Source organism: Manis pentadactyla, chromosome 11 (genome assembly GCF_030020395.1).
Source record: "Manis pentadactyla isolate mManPen7 chromosome 11, mManPen7.hap1, whole genome shotgun sequence".
Lineage (NCBI taxonomy): Eukaryota > Metazoa > Chordata > Mammalia > Pholidota > Manidae > Manis > Manis pentadactyla.
In genome coordinates, this window is record NC_080029.1 from 116,949,256 (window position 1) to 116,968,309 (window position 19,054).

Here is a 19,054-nt window from a genome sequence, read left to right on the forward strand (position 1 = left end):
TATTTAAATATCACATTCTTCACGTATTCCTTTTCACATTAGCAGGGTCTACAGAGATACGACCTTTCGTGTAATTTTGTAATATGTTATTTTGGCGACTCAAGTGAGATTTACGTTTTTACTCTTCTAGAAGGCATTAAGTAGAAATAAATGCAGTAGCCAGAAGGGTCCTTTGTCAGACCAGATGTCCCGAGTTGGGGTTTGGGAAGCAAAGGTATCTCAGCCATGGCGCCCTGTTTGAAGTGCACAGGGAGGAGAGGTTGAGATGTAAAAGGTTTAGACCCAGGCAACCAGAGGAGGGTGCGCCTTCAACCAGGAAGATAGGAATCTCTTGGGCACTTCAGGCTACGCTGTAACTAAGGGTAACAACGCGTCAGCCTACACAGGTGAGAAGATTGGCTACTTCTCTAAACTAGGTATATCTATGGAGAGCAGGTCCAGACACAAGCGAGGGTTCCCTAGCCAAGCCACCTTATCGCAAACGCGCAATAACTCTGATGACTTAAGGTCACTGCTGCTTTTTCCCTGATTTATTGATGAGGGGCGGGGGAGAGGAGAAGCGGTGGGCAGGGTCAATCACCTTTTCTATTTTACAATTGGTAGTAATAGAATCCGAGTCCCGCCTCCCGCACCGCAGCCAACAGGCTCTCGGGGCTGCCACTCGAGCCGCGCTGCCGCCCCTCGCCGTGGCCCCGCCCTTCACCGTGGCTAGGATCTCGCGGGAAGAGCGGCGGCTACGGCTGTGGCCAGCTCTCTCCGCTGCGCGCGAAGCGGGAGGGCTCTCTTCACACAAGCGCTTCCTCGCGAAGAGGTTGGAACTGCAGCAGCCGCAGGCCTGGGCCGCCCCTTCCCTGCTGCCTCCTTCTGTTCCTCAGGGCCCTCGGGTCAGCTCGCCCTCCGACGCTGCTCAGGTAAGGAAGCCCGGAGCGCGTCTCCTCTGAAGAGCGGTCGGGGAGCGGGGACACGGAGCACCCGGGGCAGGCGGGCTCCCGACGGGGGCGGATCCGCGGGCAGCGCGGCGCTGCTTGGTGGGCGCGAGGCTTGGCGGGGTTCTGGAGTGCGGGGAGCGAGGAGGCGGTGAAGTGGGACCCGGGTGTGGGCGCTCAGGGGCTGTATAGCGGGTGCCAGGGCTCCTCGGGGTGAGAAGGCGGTTTATCGGGGGGTACTGGGGCTCTTCCGGCTTGGGATGGGGGTGGGTTGCGGCGTGGAGGGTCCCTGATCTACGGGGTCGAGGGAGATTTATCAGGGTCCTGAGGTTCCTTGAGGTGGTTTAGCGGGGTTTCGGGACAAGAGGTCCTTTTGTCGGAGTCCCAGGCTCTTTGGGGGTAGAGGTTTAGAAAGGTCCTAGATCTCTGCAGGAACAGGTCATTGGGATCTTGGGGGGTCCTTTGAGCGGGATTGGGCACCTGGTTCGCATTCCTGGGGTAAAGGAACAGTGCATTAGCGTTCAGGGGAGAGGGGTCTGTTTATCTGTTTATCCGGGGCTTCTGGGTGATGTATCTGCGTCCTGCACGGGCCGGGGCCGCCTTGGTGGTCTGCTGGGGGCGGAAGGGTGTACCGCGGAGACCAGCATCTTTACTGGGGTTTCTGCTTTGCCCAGAGGGCGGCGGTAACTTGGCATGGTCTCCAGTCTTTTTGGGGGCGACAGAGTTAGCGAGTCTCCGGCTGATCTCGAATGGTGGGCGCGGCTCAGCAAGCGCTGGGTCTGATCCGGACGGGCAGGGGTCTTCGTGGCATCCTCAGCCGGCCCAGTAGACAGCCTGTGGCTGGTCAGCATCCTGCAACTGGTCTCTTTCTAGAGGAGAGTTACTCAATGCTTAATGGGAAGAATGATCCGTGTTGTTGTTTAGTTGGAGAAATAGTGGGTTTGTTCCGCAGTTTTCTATTCTCTGCCCCGGGATCCCGGCGGGGGCGAGCTGGTCTCGCTGCTTTAGAGCGAGAGAGTGGCAGCACTTTAGGTGGGCAGGAAGACTAGATTCTTTGGCAGGCGCCTGTCCTCAGGTTGCGCGTGGAAGCCGCCAACGATGGGAAAGGCGGTGCGGTTTTGGCTCCCCTTCCTAGGTGGTCTGCTTTGCTGATCTTGCATTATTAGATCAGCCCTGAAGTCTTGCCTGAGTGTTAAGCAGTCAAGTAGTGTTGGGAAGTGCGTTCTGGCTTCTCTCTGTCCTTCGAAGAGCATTTGTGGAAAGAGATAACTTTCAAGTTCAGCTCCAAATAACGTGTTGGAATTTGAAGTACCAAAGCTAGAGCTCTGTAAAAGCGTCATTTGAGACCTGTAAGGATGGCTAACAGCTCTTTTAGAGAATCCTGTTTAACAGTTTTATTGTAAAGGTACAGATAGCCTTGACTCTTAAGCAGAGTTCTTGGTAACTAGCCCGGATTTAGGTGGAATAAAATGACCTATGTGTATGTTTATGTGGTTTTTCAAAAATGTATAGGTTAGTCTGTGCATTTGCTTGACAGTTCTTCTGTTTAGTAGCTACATTATCTTAGAGGCCTGTAAATGAAGACTCATATGGCAGGCAGTGGAACCCTGCAAGAATAATTCTGTAACGTCGGGTACACAGACAAATTAGAGTATGCTAAAGCAAAGAATTTTGCCTGCCTTACTCTATTTCTTAGTGACACTTTTAAAAAAATGACATTTCTTTTGATCTTAGTATCAGAGAGATTAGGGATAATGTACCTAATGTTTGAATTTTGCAACCATTCCAAAAAACAAGGGAATCCTACATAGCAATATTTAACCCTTTGAAGTTTTTTTATCTTTGTTTTTTGTTTTGGTTATAATTCCAACCAAAATGCTTGACTAACTTTTATAGTTATCAAAACTGATATTTGGTTGGAACTGCACCCAAAAATCCCTAAGCAGACTTTTTTCTTTCTCATTATTTTTGAAAGGCAAATGATCCATTAGTAGATTTCAGTAACTTTTTAAAAGAGCACTTTTCATAATTTCCAAGGAAACATACCAAATCAGTCAAAAATATTTGATTTTTCTGCTAGGTGTCACAGCACTTGGAGGTACAGTGATTCCAGCTCTCATGTAACTTACATCAAGAGAGAGAGAAAGATAAGAAATAAAAATACGTAAAATAATTGAGGTGCTGATGAGGAAGAAATGAACAATACTGGGGGTCCAGCTCACTTTTTAAAATAGTTCCTGAAAGATAAAATAATTGATGTCTGCTGTGATACCAGAAACCAAGCAAGATAATGATCTATCTTCTGAATTATTAAAGAGAGATTAAATTATGATCAGTAGAATTTGGGTGTTAAATATGTATGGACTCAGGATTAGCAACTTTTGACATTAAGTATAAAAAAAGTCTGTAAGGATACACATCAAACTTACTAAGTGGGGATTTTTCAGGAGGAAGTAGAGAAGAGATATTTTATGCTTCTACATTATTTGAATTTATTTCAATGAGCAAACATTACTTAAGTATGAACTATAGAAGCGTAAAAATTAAAACATTTGGTCACTGCAAACTTGTGAAGTGTACAGTATTTGTAAGTTTTTTTTCTTCGTCTTGCCACTTGCATTGTATGTACTAGTGAAAGACAAAATGTATATCTAAAATTATAGAGGTGGGGTGGGGAGCACAACGATAAGGAGGAGACTGAATGAGATCTAAATAAAATGCTAAAACATGTTGAAGATGTTGGATATTTAATTGTGTAAAGATAAATTGATCTTAAGCCTTTCATTGTTTAAATTTAATTGTGTACTTAGTTTGAGAAAGGAAGTTTTTAAGACACCCTGGAAAAGAATAGGGTGTGTTTTTATGGTGGTGAAAGTGTTCTTATTGTGGCAGAGACTCAGGAATTGATTTTTTTTTTGTCAAACACTTGGACATCTAATATATATGTGTTTTTCTTGTGAGACATCTGAAACATAAAAAGTCTTATAGTTCATTATTACACTCTTGAAAATGACAAAACTGGAGTGTCTTTTGGATTATCATTCAAAATTCTAGAATCATAAAAGTGACATACTAAAGCAATTTCTAGAAATAAATATCTTAAGACATGAATTCCAATCTTCACTGTGCTGCTGATTGCTTAGTCTCTCAGGGCCTTGATTTCCATACATACAAAATTAAATCAAGAAAAGTCCCTGTCAGTAATCAATATAAGCTCCAATTCCAAGGATCCTTTTGCATTGTTTTTCATGTTGCAGATTAAATATATATGTACAAAAAAGGGGTATATGTTAATAAGAGTATCCAGTTCTCAGGATGCAACTAGTTTCATGTAATTCCTGTACATCGTACCTAATTTTAGAAGCCTGTTTCTTTTTCAGATAGATAGGAAATATTTAATTCCATAATATATATTTATGTAGGTAAATGATTTTCTTTTAATGATTTAGCTTTATCTTTAAAGTATTGTTACTTTTATTTCTGATCCCTATTCTGTAATAGAGTATTTATATGATAATGTAATGTCCTTTTTTAACTCTGGGTGTAGAGTGAGATCTGTAGCGGTTGACCCCTTTTAGTCTTCATCCTTTACTGCTGAGGTGATTTTTCTGAAATGCAAACTTGTTCAGTGCTTACTTCTTAACATCCATACTTCTCCCTTTTTAGTTCTCTTTAGGTTACAAGGTCCTTCATCATCTGGCTTATCTCCTGCATTTCCCTCACCTAAATCTCAAGCTCCAGCTTTACTAATGCAATCAGTTCACTGAAAGAGCCATACAGTTTTCTGACTCAGAGCCTTCTTATATATTCTCCCTGCTGCTTAGAAAGCCTTTCCTTCTCTTGTTTTGCTGACAAAGTGTACTGATTTTTCAGGATACAACGTAAGCACTGTCTGCCTTTTAAATCTATCTCTGCTGGTCCTCCCTCTCTCCCACCCCACTGGGTCATTCTCTGTCTTGTTTGCTCGTTGTCTTACATTCATTTGTGTGCTGTAATTATTTATGTCTGTCTCCTCCTGGACTGAAAGGCAGGTTTATATTTGTCTTATTACTTGTTGAATCGCTGTTACTTGTTTTATACAGTTGGCTCTCATTACAGGTTTGAACTCTCAGTGGCAAGATTAATGTCTTCATAATGTCTACCCAAGTTAAGCCCAAATCAGTCTTGTCCTATTTTTCTAAAATTCTGGGCTTTCTAAATTATTTTATTTTATTGCCCCTATGACCACAAACTGATACTAGATCTGTAGTTTTATCCTCATATTTAAGAAGTAAGACTTCCAGTACCATAGGACGTAAGGGTTACTCTGTTATACTTGCAGAAAAGTCTTGCAGAATTTTCAGACAACCACTAATCCTGTATCTAATGAATAGATATTTTATTCATTTCATAATTGAGGAAGTAGGTTGTAAAGTTTACTCAGTTTTTTCAAAAGAGCTAAAATGGAGAATTTGAGATTGACTGGACTTTAGAGACCATTTAATCCAACTCCTTCATTTATCAGGGGAGGGAAGTGACATATGAAAGAGTAGTTGAATGACTTGCTCAAGATAATACAGCCTAGTGGTAATCTTTATTTGCTAATCTAGTTGTGAACATTGATGTAATAAAACCATTATTTGAAAGGAATACCAGGTTCCTGATTTTCCCCCCAAGAGGAAAAAAGCCTAGAGTGGCTTTTAGAAAAGTGATGTTGAGGATCTCAGAGTCTTAAGGACATGGCTCAGAGAAAATCCTGACTTTGGATCATGACATCATGACACATGGAGATGCCTCAGTGCCTTTACTAATACAGTCCCCTAGTTTCAGTTTCTTTTTCTCTTCTTTTTTCTTTTAAAAAAAAATCTATCTGCAGTTTACTAATCTTATGTCTGCTGAAGCTGTTACTAGCATTAGCCTTACCACTAACCATTTAAGTGCCAAGCATGGGCCAACTAATAGGTATATAAAAAAAACAAAATCTGGTCACTGCCCTGAAGAGGCTTGGTTTATTTTGGATTAGGAGGCTGTACATATTTAATTGCAAGATAGTATATAAAGATGTCATGAGTGATACTGCTGCAGAAGCTCAGAATATGTATGGATGTGATAAGTGGTTATAGAAGTTTCTGTGTTGAAAAGGTTTGATTTAAGTTAGTCTTTAAATGAAGAGTTGGGGTGGTGTGAAAGGAGGAAAAGATTGGATAAAAGAACCTCTCAGTAGTAACTTCTTAAATTTTTAAAATCTTACCCGTGCTTACTTCCTGTTGGTCACTTCTCTTTAGCCACAGAAGCCTCTCTCCTTGCAGTTTCAGAAGGTCTGGAACATGTTCCTCAGGATATCCACACGTCTTCCTCCCTTACTTTCTTCAGGCCTTAATTAAAATATCACCCCTTTGGGAGGCCTTTACTGGCACCTGGTTTAAACTTACAGTACCCCTTCCACACACACTCTTCCTATTCCTCTTCCTTGCTTTGTTTCCTTTTGTGCTTTCTGCTTTCCAACATACTGTATATATTTTTTGTCTTTTAATCTCTACTATAATGTAAGATTCAGTTTATTTGGTGTTATATTCCCAGGACCCAGGACAGTACCTGTTACAAAATAGTGCTCAAATTTTTGTTGCGTTAATAAAATAATTGAACTTTAGAGCAGCAACTTGAAGATCATTTGATCTAATCTTCTCTCCTTTTCCCTTTGGGTTCCTAGGACCCAATTCTTGGAGTCAACACAATTCTGACACTATCTGTCCATAGACAGCACCAGATTCCCCAGGTTAAAGGCTCAGTCCTACAAGACTGGCCTTCCTCCTCTCAACTTCAGATGCCAGTCTCAAGTCCTAGGCTGTAACCTGTGCTTCTTGACCGGCCTGCTACAGATTGGAGGTTCCAGTAACCTTAGGTTGGATTAATTTGCTAGAGTGTCTCACAGAACTCAGGAAAACACATGTTTACCAGTTAATAAAGGATACTGTAAAGGATACAAGTTTAACAGCCAAATGAAGACATACATAGGGCAAGGTCCCAAATAAAGGAGCTTCTTATCATGGAGTTTGGGGGCCTAGTTCAGTGGCATGTGGAAGTGTTCTGGTTCCCCAGTGCTCTTCTTACGGGTTTTTGTGAGTGCTCAATTACTTAGTCATGATTGATAAGACATTGCCCATTGGCTGATTCAATCTCCAGCCCCTCCGTCGGGCTTAAAGATGAATTTCTTGGCTAAATAACAAGGAGTTAACTTAATCTCCACATATATGGAGAGGTACATATAAATCTTAATTCCACGTGGTTCTTAGCACATGCTATATAATCATTAAATGACTAAAGATAACTTATTAACCATGTGCTGTGAGACTGTCTCGAACCTATTGTAAATATTGGAGATTAGTTTCTTGTCAGCACTTTTTTTTATCTCTAACCGAAAACATGTAACACTTGACTTTATCCATGCCTATATATTTCTCTTTCCTCTTGTTTTGACTTTTTTTTTTTAAACCTGTCTTCTTTATTATTGCTCTCCCCCCTCCAAATGATGGGAGAAATAGGTGCAGAAAAGAAATAATTCAAATCAACTATTTCAAGATGGGAGTTTCAGAACTAGGCCATTTTCTTATATTTTTTCAGCAATAAAAGTAATTTCTTTCTGAAAATTTGGTTCTGTTGTACATTTTTTTTCTCTACTGTTCTGTACGGTTTTAAATAAGTTTTACCAACACATTCATAGCATGAGTAGAAAAGCTATGAATCTTTTTTTAAATTTCTGTCATGTGTTAACAAATTATGTTTTGGAATATGTCAAGCAAAGGCTTTCTTTGGTGGCCTTAAGTAATTTTAGAAATGACTTTAGTCAGTAAAGAATGCAAATGAGAGCCCCTATAATAATAGAAGAAATTTTGAAAAATATTTTTCTAATTCTGAATAAGTTTTCAGTTCCCATTTAAAGTGATTTCTAAGCCGACTTCAAAGATGAGTTGGAAACAGGGTGGATAGGATACCCCAATAGGGAATGTGGTAAACGAGCACTGTAGGTAGGGAACTGAATTTGCAGAAAGAGTGGACTGATTTGGGGATCTGCAGGCAATTCAGGAGGGCTAGAGCAGTGGTTTTCAAGCTGTAATGGGCATATGAATCTCTTGGTATGAATTGTGTTCATGAATTTGGAGTTCTAATGTGTTCAAGGGTGATGGAGATGTTGATGGTTCAGGGAATCACGTTTTGCAAACCACTAGGCTAGAGCATAGAAAGCAAGTGAGAAGGAAGGAGTGCGGAGTGAAAACAAAGACCATAGCACCAAGGATCTTTTTTAACAAATATGAGGAATTTGAATTTAAGGTAGTGGTAATACACTGAAGGTGCTAATAAGCATAATAGTGACCTTGTGACATTTGTGATTTCTGAGTGAGCGGTGAAAATAATCCTTAGGGGTAAACTTCACGTACATTTGAAACTATACAGGTTAGTTAATGTCAGAGAAAGGATAATTTACCCATTCATTAATAGGTATTGTTCTTTTCCACTAGAAGACTCAGGTCATTTAAAGGAAAAGTTTGGTTGTATTTACTAGTTTAGATGTTATATGTAGTTTAATCAGTTCTTCCTTCCAAGAATATTATTTATCCTAATAAGTATTATAATATTTAATTCATAATTAATTATTAACCATTTGGGATTTAATTTTTATCCATATTGTGCCATATGATAATATGAAGTTTTCTTTTTTATTATATTGATTTAAAAATAAACTAGCTGATAATGCTTATTGTATGTTAGGAATAATCTTTTTTTTTTATTTTGGTATCATTAATCTACAACTACATGAGCGACACTATGGCTACCAGACTCCCCCCACCATCAAGTCCCCACCACATACCGCATTACAGTCACTGTCTATTAGCAGTTAGGAATAATCTTAATGGTACATAGTAATTTGGGTTAGTTTATCATCAGCCTTCATAAATGTTATTAATTAGAAGGTTCTAATTTATTTCAGCTGTTGAAATACATCAGTTTTGCAATATTATAAACTTAAGAATAAATGTGTGTATCTATCTTTTATATATATATATGTCATATATTTTTCCCTCTGGTTTTATAACTTCTAAGAGCTTATTTTTAAAAGTTGGAGAAATACAAAATAAAAATATAAAAATAATGCCTTAAACCCTCCTACACTGCTGGTGGGAATGTAAATTAGTTCAACCATTGTGAAAAGGAGTATGGAGGTTCCTCAAAATGCTCAAAATAGACATACCATTTGACTCAGGAATCCCACTTCTAGGAATTTACCCTAAGAATGCAACAGCCCAGTCTGAAAAAGACAGATGCACCCCTATGTTTATCGCAGCACTATGTACAATAGCCAAGAATTGGAAGCAACCTAAGTGTCCATCAGTAGATGAATGGATAAAGAAGACGTGGTACATATACACAATGGAATATTATTCAGCCATAAGAAGAAAACAAATCCTACCATTTGCAACAACATGGATGGAGCTAGAGGGTATTATGCTCAGTGAAATAAGCCAGATGGAGAAAGACAAGTACCAAATGATTTCACTCATCTGTGGAGTATAAGAACAAAGAAAAACTGAAGGAACAAAACAGCAGCAGAATCACAGACCCCAAGAATGGACTAACAGTTACCAAAGGGAAAGGGACTGGGGAGAATGGGAGGGAAGAGAGGGATAAGGGCGGGGAAGAAGAAAGGGGGTATTACCATTAGCATGTATAATGTTGGGGGGAGGAATGGGGAGGACTGTGCAACACAGAGAAGACAAGTAGTGATTCTACAACATCTTACTACGCTGATGGACAGTGACTGTAATGGGGTTTGTGGGGGGGACTTGGTGAAGGGGGGACCCTAGTAAACATAATGTTCTTCATGTAATTGTGGATTAATGATAACAGAAAATAAAAATAAAAATAATGCCTTAGCCCAAATATAAACATAGCTAACATTGTGGCATACATTTTTCCTCCTTCCATGAATATGTTCATTCATCTATCTTATATTCTGTTTATCCCCACCAAGCATTATATCATGAAGATTTTTCCTATTTTGTTCAAATTGTTTCAAAACCTGCTTTTTTTTAAATAGCAGCATAGGCTTCTATTGAATGGATGGATGTACAATGATTTCACCATTTCTGATTATTTAACCTTTTTTTCCTCTGCTGACGACATTGATGAAAATCTTTGTGCATAAATCTTTCTCCATATTTGATCATTTTCTTAGGATAGGAATAAAAATATTCAGTCAAAAGGTAAGATGTTAAAAAAATTAGATATTACCATATTGCTTTCTAGACAGGTTATGCCAATTGATATTCCAGTATTTAGCTTTTCTAAATTTGATAAGCAGAAAATGATCTTAATTTATATTTCTTTGATTATAAGTGAAATTGAGCAATGTAAATTGTTTTTAAAACAATTGCATATTAAAATATTTTAAAGAGATTCTTAAAAGAATGCCTCATGCATTATCTTGTAAAATGTATTAACTAGAACTAATATTTAATTGTGGTTTTTCCTTTTAGCAGAAAAACTAATTTTAAGACCTGAACAGTTGCTTCAGAGGCACCCACTGTTACCAATTTCTTATGTATACTTTCAAAGGTATTGTAGATCATGTGTGCATGCGCATGCACATGCTTGCCAAAACATTAGATAAATTATGGAGAATATTAATTAAAATACTGTCCAGTTCAAATGTGGTATTGTGTCCTAAATTGTGTGCTAGAAATTAGAAAGGGTCTAAAAATGATTAGTATCTGGCTACTGGCCCAGAAGGAGGAAAAGCAGGGTCTGGCAGCATTTGGCAGTAATTTTCTGTAAGACAAGTGGCCTTAGCTCTTTTTATTATTGGATCGATTCTTTGACAATAGCTCTTCTGTTTATAGTACCAATTCTGTAGCATTGTTCCAAAAAGAAAAGCCAGGTTTTTGAAAGTTAGACAGTTGATACCTGAAAGAAACTCTTTAAAGGACAAAAGCTATTTGGAGGTATTTAGGGGAAAGATAGTTTATTCTTAGGTATTTTATGATTTGTTTGACAGTTACAGTTTTAGGAGAATTTTCATGACTTTGTTGCTTAGCAGTGAAAGTTTGAGCTTGAGTAATTGCAAATAAAGTTCATCATTTTCCTAAACTCTTATTTACGTAATTCAAAACCCAATCATCCATGGTATTGTAGCTCTGGGAAGAGCGGGTTTCCTGCTGGGGCAAGTTCCCTAAGATTTCGTTGGGACTGAATAAAGGCAAGGGCAAGAAGTTGGGCATGAAAGGGGGTTACCACGTTTATTCTCAGTGGTTACAGACAGCTTGGTACATGCGGCTGGCTTGAATGTACTCTCCAGGCAGGTTACAAATTCTGCTCCCCACTCTTGGGCTTAATTCTCCAGGAGCCCTGGGGCTCCACTGCTACCTTCCCTCCCTCCCAGAGGGCACCAAGCTCTCATGGCTCTCTGCTCTCCCCCACCATGCTCTCCTTCCCCACCCTTCGCAGTAGGAGGAGCTCTGTGGGTGGGTCCCTGGTGACTGGTGGACTTTTGACCAATTATGTAGCAGGAACACAGACAGAGGAGAGAGTGGGTGTTTCCTCTCCACCCCTCCCCTGGGCCAGTGCTCCAGTGACAAACTAGTGGCTCTATAGCCAGTAAACATCTTATTTTATACACAATGGGAGTTCGTAAGGCCACGTGGGAATCCTGGTCAGAAAGTTCCATTTTCCCCACAGGTATAAACGTGTTTTTAAAATATATTTAAAGAATTTTTTATGCTGATAATGTAGTAGTAATTTGTCTCATACATCGAAGATCATTTTGAGCTTGACTTGAATGTCACTGCTAAATAAGACTGGAGTAATAAGAGTCAGATGTTTTAATTAGATTCTAAAAAGCTTTAATGTTTTAGCGGAAATATTTGCCTTTTGGATAGATACTTTTTTAAAGCCCTTGTTTCCAAAAATAATATTTTAGGATGACTATTGTTTACTGAATGCTAACTCTGTGTGGCACAGGGTAAGTGGGTTATTATGAGAGTTCCTTCTTACTGGAATTCATGTCTCTTACTCCAGATTGGAATCTAAAGATTCTAAATCTGAGGATGCTAACAAATTTGTACTGAATAATGGTTGGTAATAGTTGAGGAATTTTAAGAAGGAACTTATTAGAGGTGAGAGAAGGTCATCTTGATTTTTAAAAAATGCTTTATTTTGAAATAGTTACATATTTATAGGAGAAATGCAAAGATAGAATTCCCATGTATCTTTCACACAGCTTCCTCCAGTGTTAATCTCTTATATAATCATGGTACATTTATCATAACTAAGAAATTCATGCTGATTTTTGAAAAGAAAATTCAACAAGCCTTTTTTTTGTGAACACCTGTGTGTAAGTGTTTTTAGCTGCTGACAGCAAAAATGTTGGAAATGTACAATGTTGGAAAACAAGTAAAGGCTGAAGATAATAGTAGTAAACTGGTGAGCTTGGTATCATTCCTGAACAGATTCCCAGATTATTAATCACATGTATAGTTGGTCTTGAAAAAGAAGACACTGATCACTAGAAGCCAGCATGGGTTCACAAAGAACAAGCCATACTGTGTTAGCCTCACTTTTCTTACAGGGTAGGTAAGCTGGTAGGAGATCATTCTGGAGATACACACACAAACACACACACACACATAAACTCAGGAGATATTCTGACCACGGTGTATTGGATTTTTAATTTTGTGCTGGACACTGGGTTAAACACTTTACATGGGTTGCTTCATTTAACCCTGTTTTACAAATGTGGAAAGGGACTCTCAAGGTCATACAGACAGTACTTGACAGCTTTTTATGATACCTTCAAAGACAAGATACAGAAATGTAGTCTGAATAATTGCATAGGTAGGTCGATTTGTAATAATGGGCTGATGTTAAACTGCAGTTCATTCTTAGTGGTGTGCCTCAAGATGCTGTCTCCCCTGTGTGTTCTGTTTCAGATGTTTATCACTCTCAAAATGATGAGGGAGTGCTGTATGTTATTTGACCACATTAGGATCCTCCTCAACCTCCCCACCCTCCATTCCCATTCCCGCTTATTTTTAATAGTTACAACTACGGACTGTATGAAAGAAAAATATTTGTTATAATAATGTTATATTTGGTAGGGACAAACAAAGCCCTATGATTGAATATTTTTTAAAAATCTGCATAAATACAGGGCTGGAGACTTGGTGAGCTAAGAGCAGTTTAGTTGGATTTTTTTCTTTTTAAGCAGGTGTTCCTGGGCGTGTCTTCTTATTTGTCTTATGCTGAAGAGTCAGTGGTTTATTATAACTGCCCCCAAAGGCTAACACCTGCTAAAACACTGTTATTTTGAAGCCTGTTGTCCAAAGCAGTTGATTCTTTTCTACTCTGCACTTAGTGTTCTCAGTTCTGTTTGCCATATTTTAAGGATGTTGATAGACAGTGTATTCTGAGGAGATTAATCTGAATGAAGCAGTTCTTGAAACAGATACTTGGCACAATAATATTTGAGATTTTCAGCTTGGAAGAAAGAACTTCAGGAGGGTATATGGTAATGCTTTTCAAGTTAGGTAATTAAATTATCTTTATTTAATCTTCTTCCTGACTCAGATCTGTGATTCTGTGAAACACCTGAAGGAATGACATGTGGAAGAGGGATTAAATGGTACATAATGAAGATGTTTTTAACAACTGAAATGAAAATAGAGTGGACATTGTCTTATTGAGGCATTAATGTGTATATAGAGTAGAGTTTAATCAAGCTATCCTCCAAAGACTTTTCCGACTCCAACCTTTTTGAAATTCTTTATTGGCTATAATTCTCCATAGCAAAACTTGCTTTTGGGTACATCATTTATTCTCAACACCTTATGGTTTCGTGTAGTATCAAATGTTAGTAATGACATAATATTATTGCTATTATAATATAAACTTAAACAACAGCAGAGCTTTTTCACTTGCCAGATTGACAAAGATTAAAAAGTTCAATAATATACAATAATGTCAAGGATGTGTAAAATCGTTCTCATACATTATAGGCAGGGATGTAAATTTGTGCAATTTCTTTGAAGGACAAGTTGGCTTCACTTATTACAATGATAAATGTTCATACTTCTGACTCAATAATTTTAAAGAATTTTTCTTCATTATAATATTAATTATACTGCCAAAAGCCCTTAAATGACTCTTAATATGGGTTGGTTAAATATATGATAGTATAGCCACACAGTGAGATGTCACACAGCCATAAAAAGAAAGAAAAAAGAAGCACTTCTGCATAAGCTCATCTCTCAGACATATTACTAGGTGAAAAAAATAAATAGGACAAGATTTATGATATGCTGACATTGTAAAAAAGTTTATATCTCTGGGCATAAATACACATATGTACACATTAATAAACACATTTCTGCTTCTATGTGCATAGACTTTTCTGGAAGGATACACAGGAAAAGAAGAAGTAGTTGCTTCTGGAGAGGGGCTAGGAGACTGGAAGTCTTACTGAGTTTTCAGTAAGACTGGTTTGGTTTGCTGCATACACTTTTAAACTGTTGAATTAATTTGGTCAAAAGTATATTGTAAAAATTTTTTAATTTTGAAGTAATTAAAGATTCACAGGAAGTTCCAAAATTACTGCAGAGAGGTCCCATGTACCTTTCAATTCTCCTCACTGGTGACGTCTTACATAACTATAGTGTAAAACCAGGAAATTGACATTGCTACAGTCCACAGATCTTACTCAGATTTCATCAGTTTTCACATACTTGTATGTGTGTATGTAATTTTCTGTTTTATCACATATGTAGATTTGTGTAATCACATCACTATTGAGATGTCATTCCAATTTGGTGTGTTCCACCACCAAAAAGTTCCCTGTGCTGTCCCTTCATAGTCACATCCATCCCCCTAACCTCTGGCAACCACTAATCTGTTCTCCATTTCTGTTTTGTTTTTTTCAGACGTTATACAAATGGAATCATACAGTACATAACCTTTGAGACTGGCTTTTTTTACTCAGTAAATTCCCTTGAAATCCATCCAAGTCATTGCATGTATCATTAGTTCTTTTTTATTGCTGAACAATATCCATCCTATGCTATGGATATACCAGCGTTTGTTTAATTGCCCATTCATGGACATTTGGGCAGTTTCCAATTTTTGACTATTAGAAATAGAGCTGCTATCAGCATTTGTGTGCAAGTTTTTGTGTGGACATGCATTTTCATTTTTCTGGGATAAATGCCTAGGAGTATGAAGTGCTGGGTAATATGTGAATGTAGTTAAGAAAGTATAAAGTTTATTTTAAGAAACTGCCAAACCATTATCCAGAGTAGAATACCATTTTATATTACCATTAGCACTGTATGAGAGTCTAATTTCTCTATCTTCCATAGCATGTGGTATTGTTGCAGTTTTTTATTTTAGGGGTCAATAGGTGTGTATTTGGTATCTTATCATGGTTTTAGTTGCATTTCCCTGATGATTAATGATGTTGAACATATTATTATATTAGCTTTTTGGTGAAATGTCTCTTTATGTCTTCTCATTTTTTAATTAAATTTTTTGGGTTTTCCCACTGTTGAATTTTGAGAGTTCTTTATATATTCTAGATAAGTTCTTTGTCATATAGATGGTTTGTAAATATTTGCCTATTTCATCTAAGTTGTCAAATTTATTGGAATAAAGTTGTTTATCATGTCTTCCTACCCTTTTAATATCTACAGAATTTGTAATGATGTCATTTCTTTTATTTCTGATACTGGTTATTTGTGCCTCTGTCTTTGTCCTGATTATTGATTAGTCTGGCTAGATGTTTATCAATTTTATTGCTCTTCTCAAAGAACCATCTTTTTAGGTTTATTGATTTTCTCCATTCTTTTTTTCTGTTTTTTTGATTTCAGCTATGGTCTTTATTATTTTCCTTGGGTTTAATTTGCTCTTCTTTTTCTAGTTTCTTAGACATTGGTTTGAGACTTCTTCTTTTCCAAGTATAAGCATTTACTGCTGTAAATTCTTCAATAAGTACTGCGTTAGCAGAATCCCACAGATCTTGATATGTTGCGCTTTTCTTTTCCTTCAGTTAATAATAACTTCTAATTTGCTCTCCCACACCCTTTTAGAAGTGTGTTCTTTAATTTCCAGATATTTGAGGATTTTCCTAGGATCTTCCGGTTATTGATTGCTAATTCATTTACATTGTGCTCAGAGAATATACTTTGTATAACTTGAATCATTTTGAATTTAGCCTTGTTTTGTTGTCCAAAATGAGCTCTTGCCTTATAAGTATTCTGTGTACTTTTGAGAAGTATGTGTATTATGCTATTGAATGGAGTATTTTAGAAGTATCAATCAGATCAAGTTGATTGATAGTGTTGCCAAATCTATAGCCTTGCTTTTTTTTTTTTTTTGCTCTTCGTTACATCAATTTTTGAGAAAGAAGTATTGGAAATTCTTGTAATAATCATGGATTGTCTATTTCCCTATGCAGTTCTATCACTTTTTGTTTCCTGTATTTTGAAGCTCTGTTATTAGTGGCATTGGCATTTAGGATTAGTATATTTTCCTGCTTATCATTATGAAATTACTGTCTTTATTCCTGGTTGTAGTCTTTGTTCGAAGAATCTACTTTGTTTTCAGCTCCAGAATTTCTATTTGGTTTCTTTTTATAATTATATCTCTTTTTTGTTATTCTCTATTTGGTGAAACGTCACTCTCATAGTTTTCTTTAGGCCCTTACCTGTGATTACCTTTAGCTTTTGGGGCATATTTAAGACAGTTGATGTAAAGTCAATTAGTCTAATATATCTAGTTGGCCTTCATTAAAGACAACTCGTATTTATTTCTTTTTCTCCTGTGAGTTAACCATACTTCCTTGTTATTTTGATTGCCTCAGAATTTTTTGTTAAAAGCTGGACATTTTTAATATTATAATATGATAATTATAATATAAATTCTCCCACCATCCCAGGATTTATTGTTGCTACTTGTCATTTTGTGGGGTTTTTTGTTTTTTCTTTTGCTTTTTTTAGTTATATCTCTGAACAGTTTTTTGTGAAGACTGTATTCTTTGTCATTTTTAGTCATTGACATACCTGTTTCATTAGGTTAGTGGTTACCTAGTATAGGACAGATTTCTCCAAACACCTGGAGCCAAAAATAAAACCAAAACACCTTCCAACCAAACAAAAAAGTACTCCTCTGGTTTTCAGATTGATTCTTAGTTGGGTGCTCCTCCAATGCTTAGCGAGGCTATTTACAGCTTTGCCTTTGTCTTCACTTCTTGCTTATGTGGAGCCTAACAGTCAGCAAGAGGTGAAAGCTTAGGATCTTCTTAGCTATTTTCTGACATGCATCTAGCACTGGACATATGTGTGTCCATCTAGATTCTCCAGGTCACACAGGAGCTTTTCAAAGCCCTTATCTCCTCCTCCAACCCTCTTCCATCCTAGGCTTTTTGATCTGCCTATTACTCAACTCCTCTATTACTCGTACCCCCAGATGACTGCAGATGTGTATGTCTTTAAATGTTTTCAACAAATGCTGCCTAGGAGAGCACCCCCGTTCCCCTTGTAGTGGGGTTCAAAACACAGGCAAGCTCCTGAGATAGTCCTTCAGTGAGCCACAAGACAGGGTCAAAACCCACAACTATAGTTCTTTGAGAACAAGGGTTGTATCGCCTTGTCTGGACCAGCGAGACCATACCAGTAACGTGGGCTGCCATCCGTAAAGCTACCTCTGAGCTGGAGAACGGAGGGGATGTGGGGGGGAGGCAGCCAAGCAGAAGTGCTACAGCTGTCATGCTGAATTTTATCAACTTTTCTATTCATTAAGGACTTCTGTGGTTGTTGTAAGTTTTGATTAATTTCTAGAGTTCAAAAGAGTTGATTCTAACAGTTTTTGTCAGTTTATTTGTTGCCGTAGTGGAAGGACATCACCTTGAAGTTGTCTACTCTACCATTCTCAGTGACATCACTCCTTTGGGTCAGTTTTGTTTAGTTGATTATTCTTCTAATGATGGGATGGGTCATGGTTTTTTTCTATCTTAATTTATGCCTTTTGACACTGGAAAGTGTGACTTTTTCTTTTTTTGGTGCTGGATATTTTCATGTTAATATTTTTATTAAGTTACTTGTAGTCAGGTTTGTTGGAAACAGTTTGAGCCTTTCAGGTCTTGCTTTTGTGTTTGATTGGCCTGGAGCAGTGCTCATACTAAAGGCAAATTCTCTCACTACTGAGCCAAGACCTTCATGACAAGTTTTTCCAGTTTGGCTGGGGGAAACAGACACTGTTCCTGGCCCTGTGTGTGTGCTGCAGCTGTTCCGTCCAGTCCTTTTAGGTGGTTCTTTCCTGATCTTCTGGTAGTTTCCTTCCATGCATGTACTGAGTAGTACTCTGCTGAATACTTGAGGAGGATCCCCTGCAGATATCTGGTGTTCTTTCTTTACTTCATCTCTGCTCTGTACATTTATCTGATACTTAACTCTAGTTGCCTCACTCAATCTTTTAGACTTTCAGCCTCTTCTTAACTCAGAGTGTGCTGTGCTCAGCTTTCCCTCCCTGCACCATGAGTTAGAAACTGTCAAGGCAGGAAGCGGAAGATGGAGCTAAGATGCTAATAATAGGGCTCACCCTCATTTGAGAAATAGGCCTCATTTCTCTTTAGGGATCAGTGCCCTATATTGCCTGCTAGCTACTGTCTTGAAACTATTTCATGTGTTTTTTCTGTTTTCAAGCAAGAGGGTAAATATGACCCTTGTTACTCCATCTTGGTCACAAACGGAAGACTTCAGTTGTTATTTTTTAACTGTTTCAATATAGCTTGACATGCCAATGAGCTTGAGCCCATTTGAGTTTAAAATGTGTGTGGCACATATGTGTTATTTATAGGTTTATTCAGGTAATGAGTTCTACTTAAGAGGCTATCCGTTGACCTGAGTTCAGTGAAAAAGTAGTTAGTACAGAGCTGGTCTTCCTAAGTAATGACACATTTACAAATAAAGATCTGATATATATAAAAAGAAAATATTTGTTCTGAAATCTGCACAAAATGAGTTATCTGCTAACACACATTAATATATATTAACTTTATTCATTGTGTGTATTACATTTGAGGATGTTTTTTAAATTACAGACAGTCTCAA

General features: G+C 38.0%; 1 protein-coding gene across 3 annotated transcripts in view; it reads left to right on the forward strand.

The window, feature by feature from the left end:
• The first annotated feature begins 715 nt into the window (after positions 1-715).
• Positions 716-19,054, forward strand: part of GLCE (glucuronic acid epimerase) — a 123,903-nt gene continuing 105,564 nt past the window's right edge. For all 3 annotated transcript variants that reach the window (XM_036932322.2, XM_036932321.2, XM_036932323.2), the window contains exon 1: positions 716-911. The gene's annotated coding sequence lies outside the window, so the exon portion shown is untranslated. The remainder of the gene's footprint in view (positions 912-19,054) is intronic.